This window comes from Piliocolobus tephrosceles, chromosome 6, assembly GCF_002776525.5.
Source record: "Piliocolobus tephrosceles isolate RC106 chromosome 6, ASM277652v3, whole genome shotgun sequence".
In the NCBI taxonomy this organism is placed as follows: domain Eukaryota; kingdom Metazoa; phylum Chordata; class Mammalia; order Primates; family Cercopithecidae; genus Piliocolobus; species Piliocolobus tephrosceles.
In genome coordinates, this window is record NC_045439.1 from 105,028,430 (window position 1) to 105,046,204 (window position 17,775).

Genomic DNA, 17,775 nt, shown 5'->3' on the forward strand with positions numbered 1-17,775 from the left:
GATAGATAGATAGATAGATAGATAGATAGATAGATAGATAGATAGATAGATTCAGATAGACAGATTTTCTGGTGCAGTCTTAGTGCAGATATTCTGTCCTCAGGTGTGTCATCTTCAACAAATTTGACCATCATGATTACTGGCCACTTTGCCAAAACAGCATACTCTTGTGGTGAGGCTAAAGAATCCGCATTTTATGCTGGTAATCTTGAATTAGAAACTTTTTCATTTCCCTGAACACTGCAGGTTTTCATATTTTTTGTAAATGAGGTCATATGATAAATAATTACATTTGGTGCTCAATGTATCAGGAAATTAGTCCCAATTCTCTACTTCTCTTAGTAAGGATAGACCTAGCCAAGTTGTCCTCAAACATCCTCTCCCACCCCTGAATGCCAGCCAAGCTCCAGGGCAGAAGGTAACAGATTTCCGGAATGAAGCCTTTCAGTACCAGCAGCCAATCACGTGGGAATGAAGAAGGCTCTCTCCTACAACTGAAACCACAAGGGAGTTAGAACAGGAGGCAAGATAATTACCTACCTGGAGAACAGCCAGGGAAGCAGCCCGGGCCTCTGTGAAAAATGCCATGGGAAATGTAATGACCACATGTGGTAAGGAGGACCTCGGTTTCCTACCTGATCTGATAAGCAAGGTCAAGGCAGGACGCTGATCCTAGAGACAGAAGGGGCTGGTATTTATTATTTATCTAATGCTTGCAGCCAGCCAGGCTCTGCATGAGGCAAGGATCAATTTGAGCACCTACCTTAGGGCTTAAATTTATTCTCCGAGGACCCAAATTTGAGTCCTCACGTACCCCTTTTCTTACACTAAACTCTCGGAATCCAGGGGACTTTGCTGATTTGTAGGGAGTGGACAGTGGCTTCACCATCAGAAGTTCACCCTGTATTCTTACACATTTATTTCCCTAGGCTTCTCCTCTCGTCTACCCACCTACCTGTTGCTCATCCTTCAGGATTTCAATGTCTCTTCCCTGATGCCTCGGGACTGGATGGGGGAGCTACCTTTGGGGATGTGTTGAATTTTGTAACATATTCTGCCGTAGGACTTCACTGAAATCTAAACTCCTGTTTCTCCCACTAGCCTGGAAGTTTCTTGCAATCAGGGCCAGTTCAGTAGTTTATTCAAGGGTAGTATCCCTGCTGGGCATGGTGGCTCACATCTATAATCCTAGCACTTTGGGAGGCCAAGTAAGAAGGATCGCTGGAGGCCAGGAGTTCAAGACCCGCCTGGGCAATAGAGTGAGACCTTGTCTCTACAAATAATTTTTTTAAAAAAATGGCTGGGCATGGTGGTGCATGCCTGTACTTTCAGCTACTCTGGAGGCTAAAGCAGGAGGATTGCTTGAGCCCAAGATTTCAAGACTGCAGTGAGCCATGAGTGTGCCACTGCACTCTAGTCTGGGTGACGGAATGAAACCCTGTCTCTAAAAGAAAAGGAAAAAGAGAAAAAAAGGTGATATCCCTATACACAATTCATACACAGGGATATGATATAAGCGTAACTTGGAAGTTTCCCTGATTCCTAGGCAATATGTGCTAACGCTCCACAGTTTTGTTCCACCAAACAGCAGCTAATGCAATCAAACAAAGCTGATCCCAGCAAGCCACTAATGAATACAATACTGAACCAATGCCCATTTGTCTCATTGTATATAGTCCTCATTTGCCCACTAGCAGACCTTCTAAGTTTCCCTCCTGGATCCTCCCAGCCTACATACTTCTCCAAGGTCACTTGCAGAAGGTTCTAGGACCTGCAAGTCATGGTCTGAATCTCTCTGAGAATGTTTCTTTCACATTCAAGAGAGATTGCCTGGGCTGTACATAGGGCAGGAACTGCTAAGGAATTAATGCCTCAGGGGTGATCTGCAGCCAGACACATCCCACTTAGGCTGAGTCCCAGTTGCCCACAGTAGTAATCTGTTCACTGATGTCATTTAATAAAGGGAAGAGACTTTCCTCCCTGCCCTGCTCATTATTCCACTCTCTCACTGTGCTTCCTCTACATTACCTCCCAATAAACTACTTGCACCAAAATCCTGCTATTAAAGTTCATCTGAGGGAAATCTAACCTGATACACCTTATTCTTCCTCTTGACTCCGTCTCCACGCTGTCTTGGAAGTGCTGGAACACGGTCCTCCCCATCCATGGCCCCGCTTCCATATCTCAGTGACCTCTGGCCCCCAACCTCCCTTACACCTCACACCCACTTCTACCAAGCAACCAATCACCTTGTAACAACTACTTGTATAATAAATATTTATAGTAGTTGGTAAATATTTACCACAGTAGTTATCATTTAGAAATTTAACATGTCTTCTTAACTATGTTAAAAGTTTTAGAACTGTTATTGTTTTTGGTTACTCATGTTAGTGCTCTGGTTCCAAAACGGCCTAGGTTTTGAGTGGTCCGTTCCAACTTATTTTTTTTCTAAGTCCTGTTGTTTTTTAAGTGCATGATTGTGCAGAACATGAGGTTTTGGAGGAGTGCATACAGTGTTTTAGTGTCTAACCACTTGTACTTAGCAGAGTGCCTGGCATGTATGAGTTGGTCAATAGATATTTGGTGAATAAATGAATAGATGAATGGTGGAATAAGCATTCTAGTCATCTCACTTAGACTTTAAAGAAGCCACAATTTTCTATGTGACAGAGACTCCATTTGCAACGAAGAAATCATTCCCTATGCCCATCTGAATTTTCAGCAATGTTTTAATTTAAACGATTACCTGCTTTATGGATTTAATTCTTAAGGTAGTAGAAGAAACTTTTGAATGCTCAAGGAAGGAGAATGTCCAAACAAAAAGTTCCTCCTAGAGTTTAAATCTTTATAATACATTTTATCTAACTACATATTTTTATTTCCAAAGAAGCACAGCAACCTGTAAATCAGATGGTAGCTATTTATCTATTTTGCTGTCTGGATGTACATTGCTCTTATTTCCACCATTTCTAAATTTTGAAAACACTATTCACTAACACACTATTATAAAGCTTGCAGTCAATTTATACAATTTAAGTAAATATATTTCAGCCAACACAATTAAAATGATCCACTTAACTCCAAGAGCGGTCAATTAATCAGCATGTACGGAATTGATTAAACATATTTTATGTGGAAGGCACTGTGCTAGGAATCATGAGGAGAGACACAAAAGTAGAAAATGACCGTAATTCTAGGTTTTTCAGGGTTGGCCTTCAAATATTCTGCTCTCTTATGCACAGAAGTACAGGAGCCCCGTTTTGGGATTTGGACGAGATGGCAGCCATGATAATCAATATTCTCCACCCTCAAGGTGCTTTCATTTATTTAGGAAAATAGACACAGGTACAAGAACAACCTGAGACGGCAATACAAGTAGCACATGTCAGTCCCCTCCCATTGTTCTCCACGGCCTAAGGGATCTTTGGGAGGCATGTGGGGAACACTGGAGGAGGGAGGAGATGAGTCTGGGGTAGATAGGGCATTCCAGAGCTCTACTCTTTTCAAATTTGGCTTAAGCATGATTTCATTTGTTTGTTTGTTTGTTTGACAGCCCACTGCTCAGGGGTAAGTTGAGAACCACAAGCAGAGTCCATAAGAAGAAATAATTGGAAGAAGGGTCTGGAATGGGATCCCTGTGAGTTAAGGTAGTATGGGAAAGCATTTTAAGGAATCACAAAGAGAAACAGTATCAGGTGAGCCTTGAGGTTGGGCTGAAATTTAGATAAATGAAGAGAAGAGAAAATGGTAGGCCAATAATAAGGCCTACCATTTTATATACATGCAAGAATGTACGATTGAGGCAATTAGCAAGTTAATGCTGCCCCCTCTCACCCATAAAACCAAAACAAAACAAAAAAGTGCTGCCTAAAATGTCTAGAAATCTGTAGCAATGTTTGTTTAACCTGAATTTTCTAAAAGTTTTTTTTAAAATGTTAAACATTTCCCACTTTGTTCACAGTCACCTCTTAAAGGCAATGGGCAAAAAATGTAGAGTTTGGGTCAGACATTTGTGGGTTAGAATTCTGCCTTTGAAATTTACAAGTCACTCAACCCTCAAGGCATTCATTTCCCCATTTGTAGAATGCAGAGGTACCATTAATGCTGGTAGAATTATGCACATGAAGTGGAACCATAAAAATGGAGGAAGAATCACTAATGCATCTCAGAATTACATACATGAAAGGTGTAGCCCACTGTACACTAAACCCTTAATTGAACATGAATGAAAAGAACCTACTAAGTTGTAACTGAGTTTTATGTCTTTAAATTTCTGACCATTCACCAGTATATAATTCCCGCTACATAAGAGTAATGTTGGCCTTCTTGCCTCCCATAATGGAAAAAAGAAGACTATCTATGTAAGAAATAATAATAACGAAGTGCAAGATAGTGCTGGCTATGCTGTGTGTGATAGAGGATAAAATAAGTGATTGATTTTTCACGAGATGACTGTGCTGTTTTGGGTATGTGTACATATGGACATGCCATTTCTTTTGTTTACTCCTCATTCTTTTTCACCTAGACCAGGGCTTCTCAAACACTAATGTGCACATGAATCATCTGGACATCTTGTTAAAATGCAGATTCTGGGTCTCTAGGTCTGGGGTGGTGCTGGAGAGTCTGCGTTTCCAGCAAGCTCTCAGGTGATGCTGGTGTTGCTTGTCTGTAGATCACACTTTGATTCAAAGGGCCTAGATTCCCATTTTCAGTCTTCAAAACCCAGCCCCTGGGTTCTTCCCTCCAGGAAGCCTTTCCTAACCTTGACACTGTCTCAGTCTTTGATAAAAATGCTAAGCAATTAAAACTGCGAGGCAACTCCTAGGCCCACCATATAAAATACACGATTCCCAGTTAAATTTGAGTTTCAGGAAAAAAACAAACAAACAGCAATAACAACAACAAAAAACCCTTAGACTATTGCATGGGACATAGTTATGCTAAAAATCTATCTGTTGTTTATCTGAACTGCAAATTTACCTTGGTGTTCTGTAGTTTTATTTGCTAAGTCTGGCAACCCTACCTGCTACCCACCCATCCTGCCCCATTCCTAGCACATACAGTTAGATTGCTGTCCCTTAACCTCTTTTAACCAGAAATTGCAGGGCAGGCACTGCCTCACAGGCCCTTGTTCATGTCACTGTGGTAACCTGGGGCTACTTCTAACTTTTCAGTAACTTCACAGAGATAAGCTCATTGTTGATGACAGGTCTTTTTGCTAGTGGACTGTGAGCTACTTGGGAGTAAGGACTACATCATCACCTGTGTCTTCCTTGTTTCTAGCAGAGTAAAATATGCACAATAAATGTTTGCCGAGTTGAACTGGGCAGAATTAGCTCAGATCCTGATTCGGCTGCTTTGGTTGATGGTAGAAAATGGCTTTGGCAGAGGTTGAAGGACCTTGAGGCTTTGGAAACAGGCGTAGGTCTGGGGTCAAAAAGAAGCATGTTAATCTCTTTAGCAAAGACCTTTGTTCTTTAAAAAAAAAACTAATGAATCCAATCCAGGAATATTTGTCTACATATTAGCATCAAACTCTCTCTTAATTTCAACTAGAATAAGTACATACTCTACCATGCCCAAAATAAATTGCCCCACCTCTCCATATGACTTCTTCTAAAGGTTCATCTCCTACCTTTTTCTTTACTTGCCTGGGGACTAAAATCACATTCACTTGGATTAACATCATGTGACACTTACTTTTTCTTCCTTAGTGATCTGCAATGGAGATTCGATGGGTCTTACAGAATAGAACTAAATTTAAGGATATGGGGTCTAAAAATGTCTTCTGATTGATGTTGGCCAAAGTGGCTTTCACCAGTCCCTCCACAACTGTATGTTTGAAAATTTCTTTGCTGAATACTAAAGAGTCTTTGATTGTATCCTGAAAGATGTAACCATTTCCAAATGTGCTTTCAACACTCAGGAGTTAAGCTTCACAGGTTGGAGTACAACTCCAAGGCCCCTGTCTTCATGAAAGTTACTGGTACCCAAGTAAACATTTGGAATGCTTGTGTTTTCAGGAAGGGAGGACTCAAAAGCCCCTGCTTATCTCTAAAGCTGTCTCTATCATTCAGCCAAATGAAACTGCGATGAGGTTGTTGCTATGTGGCAACTCTAATGTTCTCCTTCATGGAAGCTGATATAGGGGACTTTTTGCCTCCAAAACCACACTGAGTCATGGAAGGCCTGTCACTAGCAGCAATTTTATTTTAATTCATTATTCAACATTTACACAAGCTTAGGCTTCATTTGGTATATGTAATAGCTAGCAAGCCAAGTTTCTTTTATGAAAACCGAGAATCCAAACAAAGAGTAATTACTCTGAGAAAGGAAAAACCACCATCAGTCAAATAGTGCCACTCTAAATATTGACACTGTATACTTTCTGCTCCAGGTTAACCAGTTAGAGCCCACTGGCCTGCAAGTATAATGCTGCCTCTGGAACAAAAACTACATGCAAAGATGAAGGTAAGGTATTTGATACAGGAAAATAATAGGGGAAAAACTTAAAAGTCTGTGCAGCAGCACAGGAAGCAGAAATGAAATGGTCAATGTGATGAGGGAAAAAAGAAGAGTGCAGACCACATTAACAAGTTACAATAATCAGAGCTACCATTTACTGGTACCTTTTAGCTACCATCCCCTATGCTAAGCACTTTAAATGTGTTAGCTTATATTTAGTACTCACAAATACACACAAAGTATTTGGAGAAGTTGTGTAATGCCCATTTTGCCCCACTGTCTCTGAGGTCTACATTAGCAGCTATTAACACAGTAGAGGTCTTTGAGTCTTAAGAGATCAATTTTCAACAGCCCCTTGCTGTGGGTATCTTTATCATCCCACCTCCCAAAGTGGAGATCTGTTACCATTTGCTTTGTGTCTTTCTTTTCCTTTAAGACAATTTACATTGAGCATCTTTTCATATCAAGAATTTTCATGTGAAGATGCTGAGCCTCTGGCTGAACCTAGGCTAGAGGTATAGAAGCCTGTTCCCAAGGCAGGAGCAACTTTCTGATCCTAGAAAGCCAATGACTTTGTGTGAAAACAGTCACATGTCCTCAAAAACAATCACTTTTGCCTTTCTTGTTTTAAGCAGTCAGGCCCCAATGGGATATCATGGTGGGAAGAGAATCTCAAAACATATATTCCCAGAAAATATTTGATCATGTGCTCCAATCCCCTCATTATGCCAGTGAAGAAACAGGCTCAGAGAAGTTAAAAACCATGCTCAAGTTCACATAACCAGTTAGACTTAAACCTAATCTGCATTCTGTTCTCCATACCAGTCTGCTAACTGGATTCTCTTATTAAGTCAATGTTAACTGGGAAGTCAAACAAGTTTGAGTCTTGAAACCCAATTATTCTTTACTGGAGACTCACCCTGAGCAAGAATCTAAAACTATGAATCCCCTATACACACTCCTATGCAGATTTGAAAATCCAACTAACAGACTCAAAGGTTGAGTACCATTTTCTTCCTACTGAGCGGAGTTGCCCTCTTTCCCCTCATTACTGAATACTGGGGATAGCAACAGCAACCCTTCACCAGTCTATAACAGTGCAGACTCTCCCATTGCCAGGCACACTGCTCAACAAGGCTGTTGAAATGTGTGACACTGATAAGGGAAAGAAGAGTTTTTTTTCCTTCTAATACCATACATTTTATTAGAAGTCAGACATGGTTATTGCCTAAAATAAGAAAATGAGGATAATGCAATAAAATGCAAAGACGTCTAAAATCTCACCATCCAGAGATAATCACTCTCAATATTTTGTCTCTCTTCCTGGGTATTTTTCTATAGATAATATATGGGTATGTGTGTTTCTCTGTACTTAAGCATAATTCTCTTACCAAAAAAAAGATAGTATTACATTTTGTTTAATAATTGTTCAACTATAAATAACAAATACATTCTCATGTTAAGAAATACACTTTGATAACCTGTTTGATGGATGCAGAGCATTTTATTATGCATTCAATTCACTTAGCAAACATTTATTGAGTGACTGCTTTGCCCTCAGGTACCAGGGACACAGAGGTGAATAAGGCAATCAGCAGCCCAGTGATATAACCTCATGGAGTTGTATCATGGCACCAGTCAAGGTTCTGAAGGTTGAACTCTTAGGCCTATGTAGCAAGGGTGATAGCTAGCACCCAAAATGCTGTGATGGTAGTCCAAGGATACAGTTACTTAAAGCAAGGAGATGTTTAGAATTGATTTTTAGAGAATATGATACTTTCTCATATCTCCTCTCCTCTTGCTTTCTGATCCTGTTGTTACCGTAGAGTCTGATGCATATTATGTATACAAATTCTTAGAGATTGAATGACAATTGTTATTTAATATATGAATCTGTTTTTAAAACAATGCATTTTAAAACAACTTCCTTCCCAGCAATTTAACGTTAACAATCAAAGAGCATTGCACAGAGGTTACCTTACAATTATTTATACTATACTATACTATACTATACTATACTAGTCTATTTAATAAAAAACTGTACTACTGTATTCTATTCTATGCTATACTATATTGTACTATTCTAAACTATGCTATACTATAATTACTACTATGTGAATAGCTTGTTACATAGTTGTTATACTTTTGTCCTAGCAACCAGCCTATCCCCCAAAATGCCTTTTCATTCACTACCCTTGGCAGGTAATGTATCATTATCCCGCTTTTAAGTATGGAGAAAGTGAAACTCAGAGACATCAAGTAACCTGCTGAATATCCCAAACTAATAGCTGTTGGACGCTAGGCCAGAATGCAGACCACTGCTTTGCTTCTTACTTTAGCTACAGAGCATCAGTAAGAAAGCAATTAAATTCAAATACAAGCAAAGCAACCATGCTTCAGTGGATGAATGAAAGACAGCAGACCTTCCTCAATCCATGGAGTGGCAGAAAGAGTGAGAAAGAGTTTTAGAATCATAGGGGAGTGGGTTCAGATCTCAGTTCCATCACTTACAAGCTCTGTACCCTTAATAAGTTTCTCAACTTCTCAGACTCAGTTTCCTCATCTTTAAGCAGGGATTTGTAGAACAGTGGTGAGGATTAAAGATGATGTGTATAAAAGTGCCTTGTATAGGGCCTGCACGTGACAGTGCTGAAAAAGAAGATGCTGTTGGTGACAGCATCACCATCATTATTATTATTACCTCCTCTGAGAGGAAGGATGTTTCCTTTCCCAATCCTTTATTAGAATATTCAGAAGCTGAAGAAGTGTGGTATTGCTCATCCGCCATGAGGCTCTGTTTACATCTTGAATTACTCAAATGAAATATAAAAACAGCTTCACTGCATCTTAAAGTGCTCATTACTTTAATTCAAACAGCACAGAGTTCCCCTCAAAATAAATGACTCTGTCCATCTGTTTATTTCTCTCTGCTAAACTGATTTCATGCTTTTCTTGGGCTGGTAAGAAACACTTCAAAGACAGCTGATGTAAACTAAGTAGGGAAGTCTACAGCCCACATTACTGGGCTCCCAGTGCCTCTGACAGACTGAGAGGAGCAAGCACATGTTATCCAGTCACTGCAGATCAGGATGCCCACCACCACAGGCACTGCCATTCTGAGGTCTACTTTAGGGAAGGATTTGTTTGGGTGCTAGTTTTTTTCCATTTTTATATCAATTTCATTCTTGTTTTGATAAAAGGTTTTCACATTTTGTATGATTGAACATAAGTTTATTTTTTAATCATTTAGATCATCACTGTCATAGAACACAATTTAAACCAAAATCTTGATTATAACTCATAATTAATGATTTGGGGTAAATAAAAGCCAGAACAATAAATTTTGTGGAATTGATATATAAAAATTTGCAAAACATATATACGTGTCAGTATTTTGTTACTCTTCCTTACTCTTTGTCATCTTCTTGGTGATACTTAGACAAACTTGAATTCAGTATCATTCTAATGAAGCACTGAAAGCCCTTCAACAGATCACCCAGACATGTGCAATAATTAAATTTAGTTGTCTTCAATAATTTTCTTATTATCAGTCATATAAAAACCATTAATTTCCATGTTTCTAAGTTCTGTCATTATCTGTCAAAACGTATTTAACTGTTTGTGAAATAATTAATCTCTTTAAATATTTAGATGTGTTATGTATGGACTTCTATTTACATTCTTGCCCCAGGTCCAACAAAGGTGGGGGTGGGCCTAATCCTGGTGCTTGAACCCATTTTTCTGAGAGGGCAAGTGTAAGACTGACCAGGAAGACAGGGAGGTTTTGACATGGTAATCTCTTCTTTTACAATTTTACATAGAATCAGTCTTCTATGTATCAAATAGACAAGGTTCTCAGATTACTAAATTATATATAACTAAAAAATACATATTTTTTAATTGATACATAATAAATGTACATATTTTGGGGGTACATGTAATAATTGGATACATTCATATCATGTGTAAAGAACAAACCAAGGACAATGTCCTTGGTGATACTTAGACAAACTTGAATTCAGTATCATTCTAATTCCTAAACAGTTATATAACATGCAGAAAATTGAATTAGGAAAATAATTACCTAAACCTTTACCATTTCCACGAGTCACTCATTTTTACTTTTCTATATGCCACCTCAGTCCATATCATTTGTATTACTAAAATTAGTACTATGTTTTAAATTCTAACCTAATTAAAATTTGTATATTCTATTTTTTTCTTCTGTTTAACAGTATGGTAGAAGTAATTTTTTTCATGTTGCTACAGAGTCATCACAAATGATGACAAATATTTCATTTATTCCATCTATTTTGTATTGCAAATTTTAGTTGTCTCCAATTCTTTATTATTAAATATGTTGCAATGTATTATTTTCCCTTTCTCCGCCTGGCCCTATTTGGGGGGTTACATGGTAGAACTAGTAGTAATGTTGATAGCAGTAGCAGAAGAAATCCACAATCCATTATCCAGAACCCTTGGGCCAATTATGTCTTGGAATTTTGATCTTAGAAAGGTTATATGATAAGTCATATGACCATATGATAAGTCATATGAAAGGTCATATGATAAGTATGCTATTTATCATGCAAAACTCTCAGCAGGGTCTGAAGCAACACCTCACAGTCAACCCCATTGATATTTAAGTAGTGAAATGTGTGAATAGTCTAAGTACATACACACACACACACACACACACACACATGTTGAGGAACTATCTGCTCTTATTTTCTCAAGATTTTTTATTGGAAAGAAGTGTTTAATTATATCAAATGTTTTTCAAAATCTGTGGAAGGTGCAGTAGTACATGCCTGTAATCTCAGCTACTCAGAAGGCTGAGGCAAGAGTATCACTTGAGGCCAAGAGTTTAAGGCTGTAATGTGCAATGATCATGCCTGTGAATAGCCACTGCACTCCAGCTTGGGCAACACAGTGAGACCTTGTCTCTAAAATTAAAAAAAAAAAATCTATGGAGATCATTATATTTTCTTTTTAGAGCTATTAATATGGTGAATTATATTAATAAATTTTCTAGTATTGAACCATCCTTGCATTTTTGGTATAAACCACAATAAGTTATGATATATTATTTTCTTAATGGAGTGTAGGAGTCTTTTGCATATTTTGTTCAAAAATTTTTAATCAATATTTACAAGTGATATTGTCTGTAATTTATTTGTTCTAACTTCATCACATTTAGCTATCAATATTGTACTTGCTTCACAAAAACCATTTGAAAGTGTTCTTCATTTTGTACAATCTGAAACAATCTATGGGGCTTTGAGGCCATCCAGTTTCTAAAAGTTTTGGAGAATTACCTGCAAAAAATATCTGGGCTTATGCTTCCTTTGGGGGTAGTTCCTTGCTAACTTTTTCTTTCTTGCTTCTGTGGAAATTGGTCTTTTTGAGCTTTCTATGATCACTGAGATCAGTTTGCTAAATTATACTTGCCTAGTATATGTTTCCTCTAGTTTTTCATATTTACTTGCATAAAGGTGTGCAAAGCAGTCTCATGATTTTTTTAAATGGCCTCTATATCAGTAGTTAAGTCGTCTTGTCATTTCTTTTTATATTTTCATTTTCTCCCTTTTCCCTTGAGCTGATTGTCTATTAGTTTTGCTATTTTGTTGCTTTTTTTCAAAGAATCAGGGTTTTGATTTCTTAATTTGACCTACTGATTTTCTGTTCTGATGTTCTGCTCTGGTTTTATCATTATGATCTCCTTTCTTGTGCTTGCTTTTGTTGTTGTTTCTGGTTTTTAGAATTGGGAATTTAATACTTATTTTTATTTTTTTACATTTTCATTGATATACATGTTTAGGGCTGTGAATTTTCCTCTAATCACTGCTTGAAATGTATATGATATTATTATATGTAGTGTTTTCATTTTTTTCATATTTCTGTAATTTATACTTGTAGCCAAAGGATTTTTTTAAATTTCTTGCTTAATTGTATTATGATTAGTAAGTGTTGTTTTCAATATTTCTATTTTATGGAATCTACTTTGTGCCCTAGTATACAATTACTTGTAGTGAAATTTCCATCTACACTTGAGAAGAAAGCATATCCTCTATTATCAGGGTACAATATTACATATATTTCCAAAAGATCTATGCTATCGATCATGTAGTTTAGATATCTTGTATCATTACCTATATTTTATCCACTTGACCTCACTTATACTGAAAGTACTGTTAGGAAGTTTTTAATTATTGGTGTGTTTCTGTCTATTTCTTCTCACATTCTGGTACTTTTGTTTTATAACAAAGTAGATATTCAAACCCATTATATCTTCATTTTCTAATGTGGCTTTAATATACAGTCTTTACCCTATTTACTGCTATTTACCTTGAAGCCTACTTTGGTATTGAGATTGCATCACCTGATTTCTTATTGTTTCCATTTGCCTGTTAGTCTCTGTCCATCCCTTTATGTTCACCTTGTTAAATCTCCTATTTGAGTGTGTCCTTTACACAGCATAGAATTGAATTTTTACCGTATGTGCAAATTTGAAAACTATTTTATTAAATAGACAGGGTCTCATTCTGTTGCCCAGGCTGGAGTGCAGTGGTACAATCATGGCTCACTGCAGACTTGACCTCCAGGCTTAAGTGATCCTCCAGCCTCAGCCCCCTGATAGCTGGGACTATAGGTACGTGCCACCACGCCCAGCTAAATTTTTTTTTTTTTTCTAGAAATGGGGTTTTGCTGTGTTGCCCAGGCAGGTCTTGGACTCCTGAGCTCAAGTGATCCACCTGCCTTTGCCTCTCAAATGCTGGGATTCATATTTACTAACATAAATATAATCCTTAGTCTCGGTTCTGTCATATCACCTTATTTGTAATTATTGGGTGTATTATGTTGTATTTACTGATTTTGTTTCTCAATTTGGGGTGTCCTCTTTGCCTTTCAAAAAAATTAGTATTTTAGAAGGTTCTTTTTTTGTTCTAGTGGTTACACTTATATTAATATTTTTATAGCATCCTTAATTCCTTCTTTACTGGCTTAATCTCTCCCTCAGTTTAAAGGCACCATTTCATTCCCATCTATTACTTATATAACAGTCAGTGATCTTATTCTACAGTCTCCCTTTTTCTTCTCTTCTATCACTTTTTAGTTGCATTCTTTTTACTGTATCAGAATATGCAATATTTTTAACCCCTTATGTACTCTATTCTTGTCTTATATCTATAGTTAAACATACGAAATATTTATCATCAGTCCTTTTGCAAAGCTTTCTCATTTATCTTTTGGTTGGATGATATGCTAGAAGTCTTGATGTGTATAAATTATCTCATTTAATTCTGTAATAATCTTATGGGGAACTTACTGTGGTTATTCCCATTTATGAGATAAGAAAATCAAAATTTAGAGAATAAAATATCTAACAAGGGAAACTTCAAAGTTAGCTAAACAGAAAACAACAAGAAAGCGATTCCGGCAAATTATGAAAAGAAAAATGTTAAATCACCTACATATCCACCATCTTGTGGTTACTACTGTCAATATTTTACACTATCCCCTTTCAGTAAATACACATGAGATTATGCTGAATAAATTGTTTTATAAACTGTTTTTTCACTTAATATATGGTAAAAATATTTTCTTGTCAAAAATATGTCCGTATGATTATATTTAGTGACTATGAAGATTCCTTGTGTGCATGTAGCACAATCTATTTAATTAATCCTCTATTTTTGATCATTTATTTGTCTCTTTTTTGTTTGTTTGTTTATAAGTAATGCTGTGATGAATTTCCCAAAGGCCAATTTTTTTTCACATGCCTTAATAACTGCCTTTGGGTTTAATTTTAAAAGTTAATGTCTTATTTTTAAAATATGCATATTTTAAAAGAGTTAACAGCCTGGAGCAGTGGCTCATGCCTATAATTACAGCACTTTGGGAGGCCAAGGCAGGCGGATCACTTGAGATCAGGAGTTCAAGACCAGCCTGGCCAACATGGTGAAATCCTGTCTGTACTAAAAATATAAAAATTAGCTGGGTGTGCTGGTGGGCACCTGTAACCCCAGCTACTCAGGAGGCTGAGGCAGGGGAATTGCTTCAGCCCAGGAGGCAGAGATTGCAGTGAGCCGAGATCACGCCACTGCACTCCAGCCTAGGCAACAGAGTGAGGGAGACTCCATCTAAAAATAAAATAAAAGAGTTAACAAAAATTACATTTCTATTAATCTAGCATATTTCTGATCAGAATAATGTCACTTTATTATATTTTTGAACTGCACTCAATATATTGAGATATTTGGTCACAGAACTCTGTGCAAATATACACACTCATATTTTAAATGCAAAAAAATTAATAATATATTTCTATTAAAATAATTTTAAAACATTTACCACTAAAGGTATGGCAAATATTTCTGTAGACCAGAAACGTCCAAGGACAAATGGGACCTAAAACTTTGGTCCTACTGGACTTCCAGAATAGAAGCAAAGGCAGGCTAGGGTTCATTCCCAAGAAAAAGGGATCAGACGTACCTACTCATGATTCACACTGTGGGAAACATTCTGGGATAAGGCTTTATCAGTGAACAGAGGCTGAAAAAAGTTTTAATTACTGCCTGAGTCTATGGATGGCATCAAGCTGAATGGTTGGGTGATTAAAGATACAGTCCCATGGAAGAGGAGCTCAGGGACTCCAAATACAAGACCCACTTATGAACTAGAGACCCAAATATGGGAGCCCTGATGAAGTCAACCAAATGACATCTATATAGAGAAGGTTGAGTGCAAAGAGAAAAACATAACAAAACTCCCACACAGAATGAGCTTGCATGGAAAATGTCAAAGTTCATGAGGAAAACTGAGATATGAAAGATGCCTTCCTGTCCAAAAGAGTTTAACTTTGAGGAAATACATATGATAGAGGATTCTGAAAAACACTTCAAAATAAATATATTAATCATCTTTAAATAGATAAAGGAAGCAAGAACAACTATAAAAGTAGTAAAGAAGTTCTAGAGGACTAGAAAAGCAACCAGCTAGAAATCCTGAAAATGACAAATATATTCTTTTCAAGAATGGAAGAACCCACAAGGCAGAATAAACACCAGATTGACACAGTTGAAAAGAGAATTAATGACTAGAAACATAATACTAAAAAATGCACCCAAATTGCAGAATGAGAGATAAAAAGAAGGCAAATATGAAGGAGGAATTTAGAAGTTACAGGTAACAGATTGGGAAATATAGGTGTAAAGCTCAAGAAATAAGAGTTGGAATGGCAGAAAAGCAATGTTGAAAAGATGTTAGCTAAGATGTTAACTCAACTAAAGGAAGACTTCATTTACCAAATAGAAACAAACAAACAAAGAAACCAAGAACAACTACTGAATTGCACTCAGGATAAGTAAAAATTAACTCCTGGATGTTTCAGAGTGAAACTGATGGATACAAAGTTTCCTATTATGGTATATTGACGAGATTACATGCTTTGTTTTAATACTTTGGTCACTATTATTGGCTTTGTCCTTCTTGATACAATTCTAAAATACATACGGCTAAATAATGGAACACTGCCTTGTCTTGCTCACAATATAATAAATTATATGGCTTAATGAATTTTTTCACCTGAACCTACAAGGACTTCAATATATACCTACATTTCTCCAATTTTTGGCCACCAAGTACCACTTAAATGCTATTCTTCATACATAAAGAGAACAATTTTAGGTTAAACTTTTAAAGATTTATAATAAAATATTTAAAATTTAAACTAAAACATTAATGACAATTTCATGTGTCAACTTCATGTCAAGTTTTTATTGTTTGCAATCTATCATCAACTTATCCGTACCAGGCCCGCTGTGAACTTTCCCCAGCTCTACCCAGTCCCTCTCATCATGGCCATATGTCTTGCCTCCTGGCAAAAGCTGCTCTAACCACAGCTCACTCTATTCCCAAGATTCTAAAACTTATCTACTGCCACCAAGTCTGCATTAAGACTTGCACCTCAGCTGAGAAGGAGAGGATGCCACACCTGTGCACCGGCTGGAGTGGACCCTTGGGTATTCTGGAGTCTCCATGGGTGCCGGGAAGGGCCAGGTGATAAACAGAGAGCAGGGCCTCAGGTGGACTTCAAACACTGGAAGAGGAGAGGCAAAGGGAACCAGAAGATAAATGTGTCAACCTTTCTCCCACTTCCATCCTTCTCATCCACTCACCCCTTCCCAAGGATTATTCTGGAACATATAACATGGTCTTAATGATGACATCTCTGTAAGAATAAGTGACTGAGCTGTATTTGGTGTGTAATTTGACCACCTCAATAATGCACTATCTTGCATTTGATCTCCCTCCTTCCCTTAATCAATTATCCTTTTCCCTAACTTTTCCTTCCCTGAGATTGCACCTACCAATAAAATGTTAACAGATAATCTTTGCCTTAGGCTCTGTCTTCTAGCGAACCTGGACTAAGACTGTATTACTATCTGACAGATAACTTGAGCCATAGGCCGTGTTCTGTATCCAGTCAATTTCTCTCTTTACTCTTTATAGTCACTATATTAGAAAATACAAATTTACAGTCACAGCTTGTCAGGAATGGCAGCAAGTTTTTGGTGACTCTGACAAATGGTTCTAGATTGAATATGGACATAGAAATTATGAAGGGATTTTCCAGTGAAGACTACTTTCATCATTCAGTCAGATGCTAAATCAATGAGCATATTGTATTCAAAAGCCAGAAGGTTGAATATTTCAACTTGAGAGATAGCAGCAAATGGATTCTCAATTTTGCTCTTATTACATTATTGCATTTGATTTTGGAAAGTATTTCTGCATGTCCTTACAGTTCTCATTTTCTGATGAATGTATAAAATCAAGTGATGGAAAACATAATATTCTTGGTAGTTATGTTATTTGCACTACACTTTGGTCTTTGTAAGGGATCCTAACACTTTATCCTCAACACTAAAAAAAATTTTTTTAAACTGAAATAATAGTCTTATATGATTTAAAACACTTAGACGAAGAAACAACATATGGTTAGACTCCTAAAATCATGGAAGTGGTCTTCACAAGAATTATGAGAGCCATGATTTTATTATTTGTATTAGACCCTTGTTTTTTAACATGTTTTAACAAAATGTTTTAACACACAGAAAAGTTGAAAGAATTGTACTGTGAACACTCGTAACTACCTAGATTCTACAGTTAATATTTATTACATTTGCCTTATACATTTATCAGTTTTTCCATACTCCTATCCATCCATCAATTCATTTTATTTTGATACTTTTTTTTTTATTATACTTTAAGTTCTAGGGTACATGTGCATAACGTGCAGGTTTG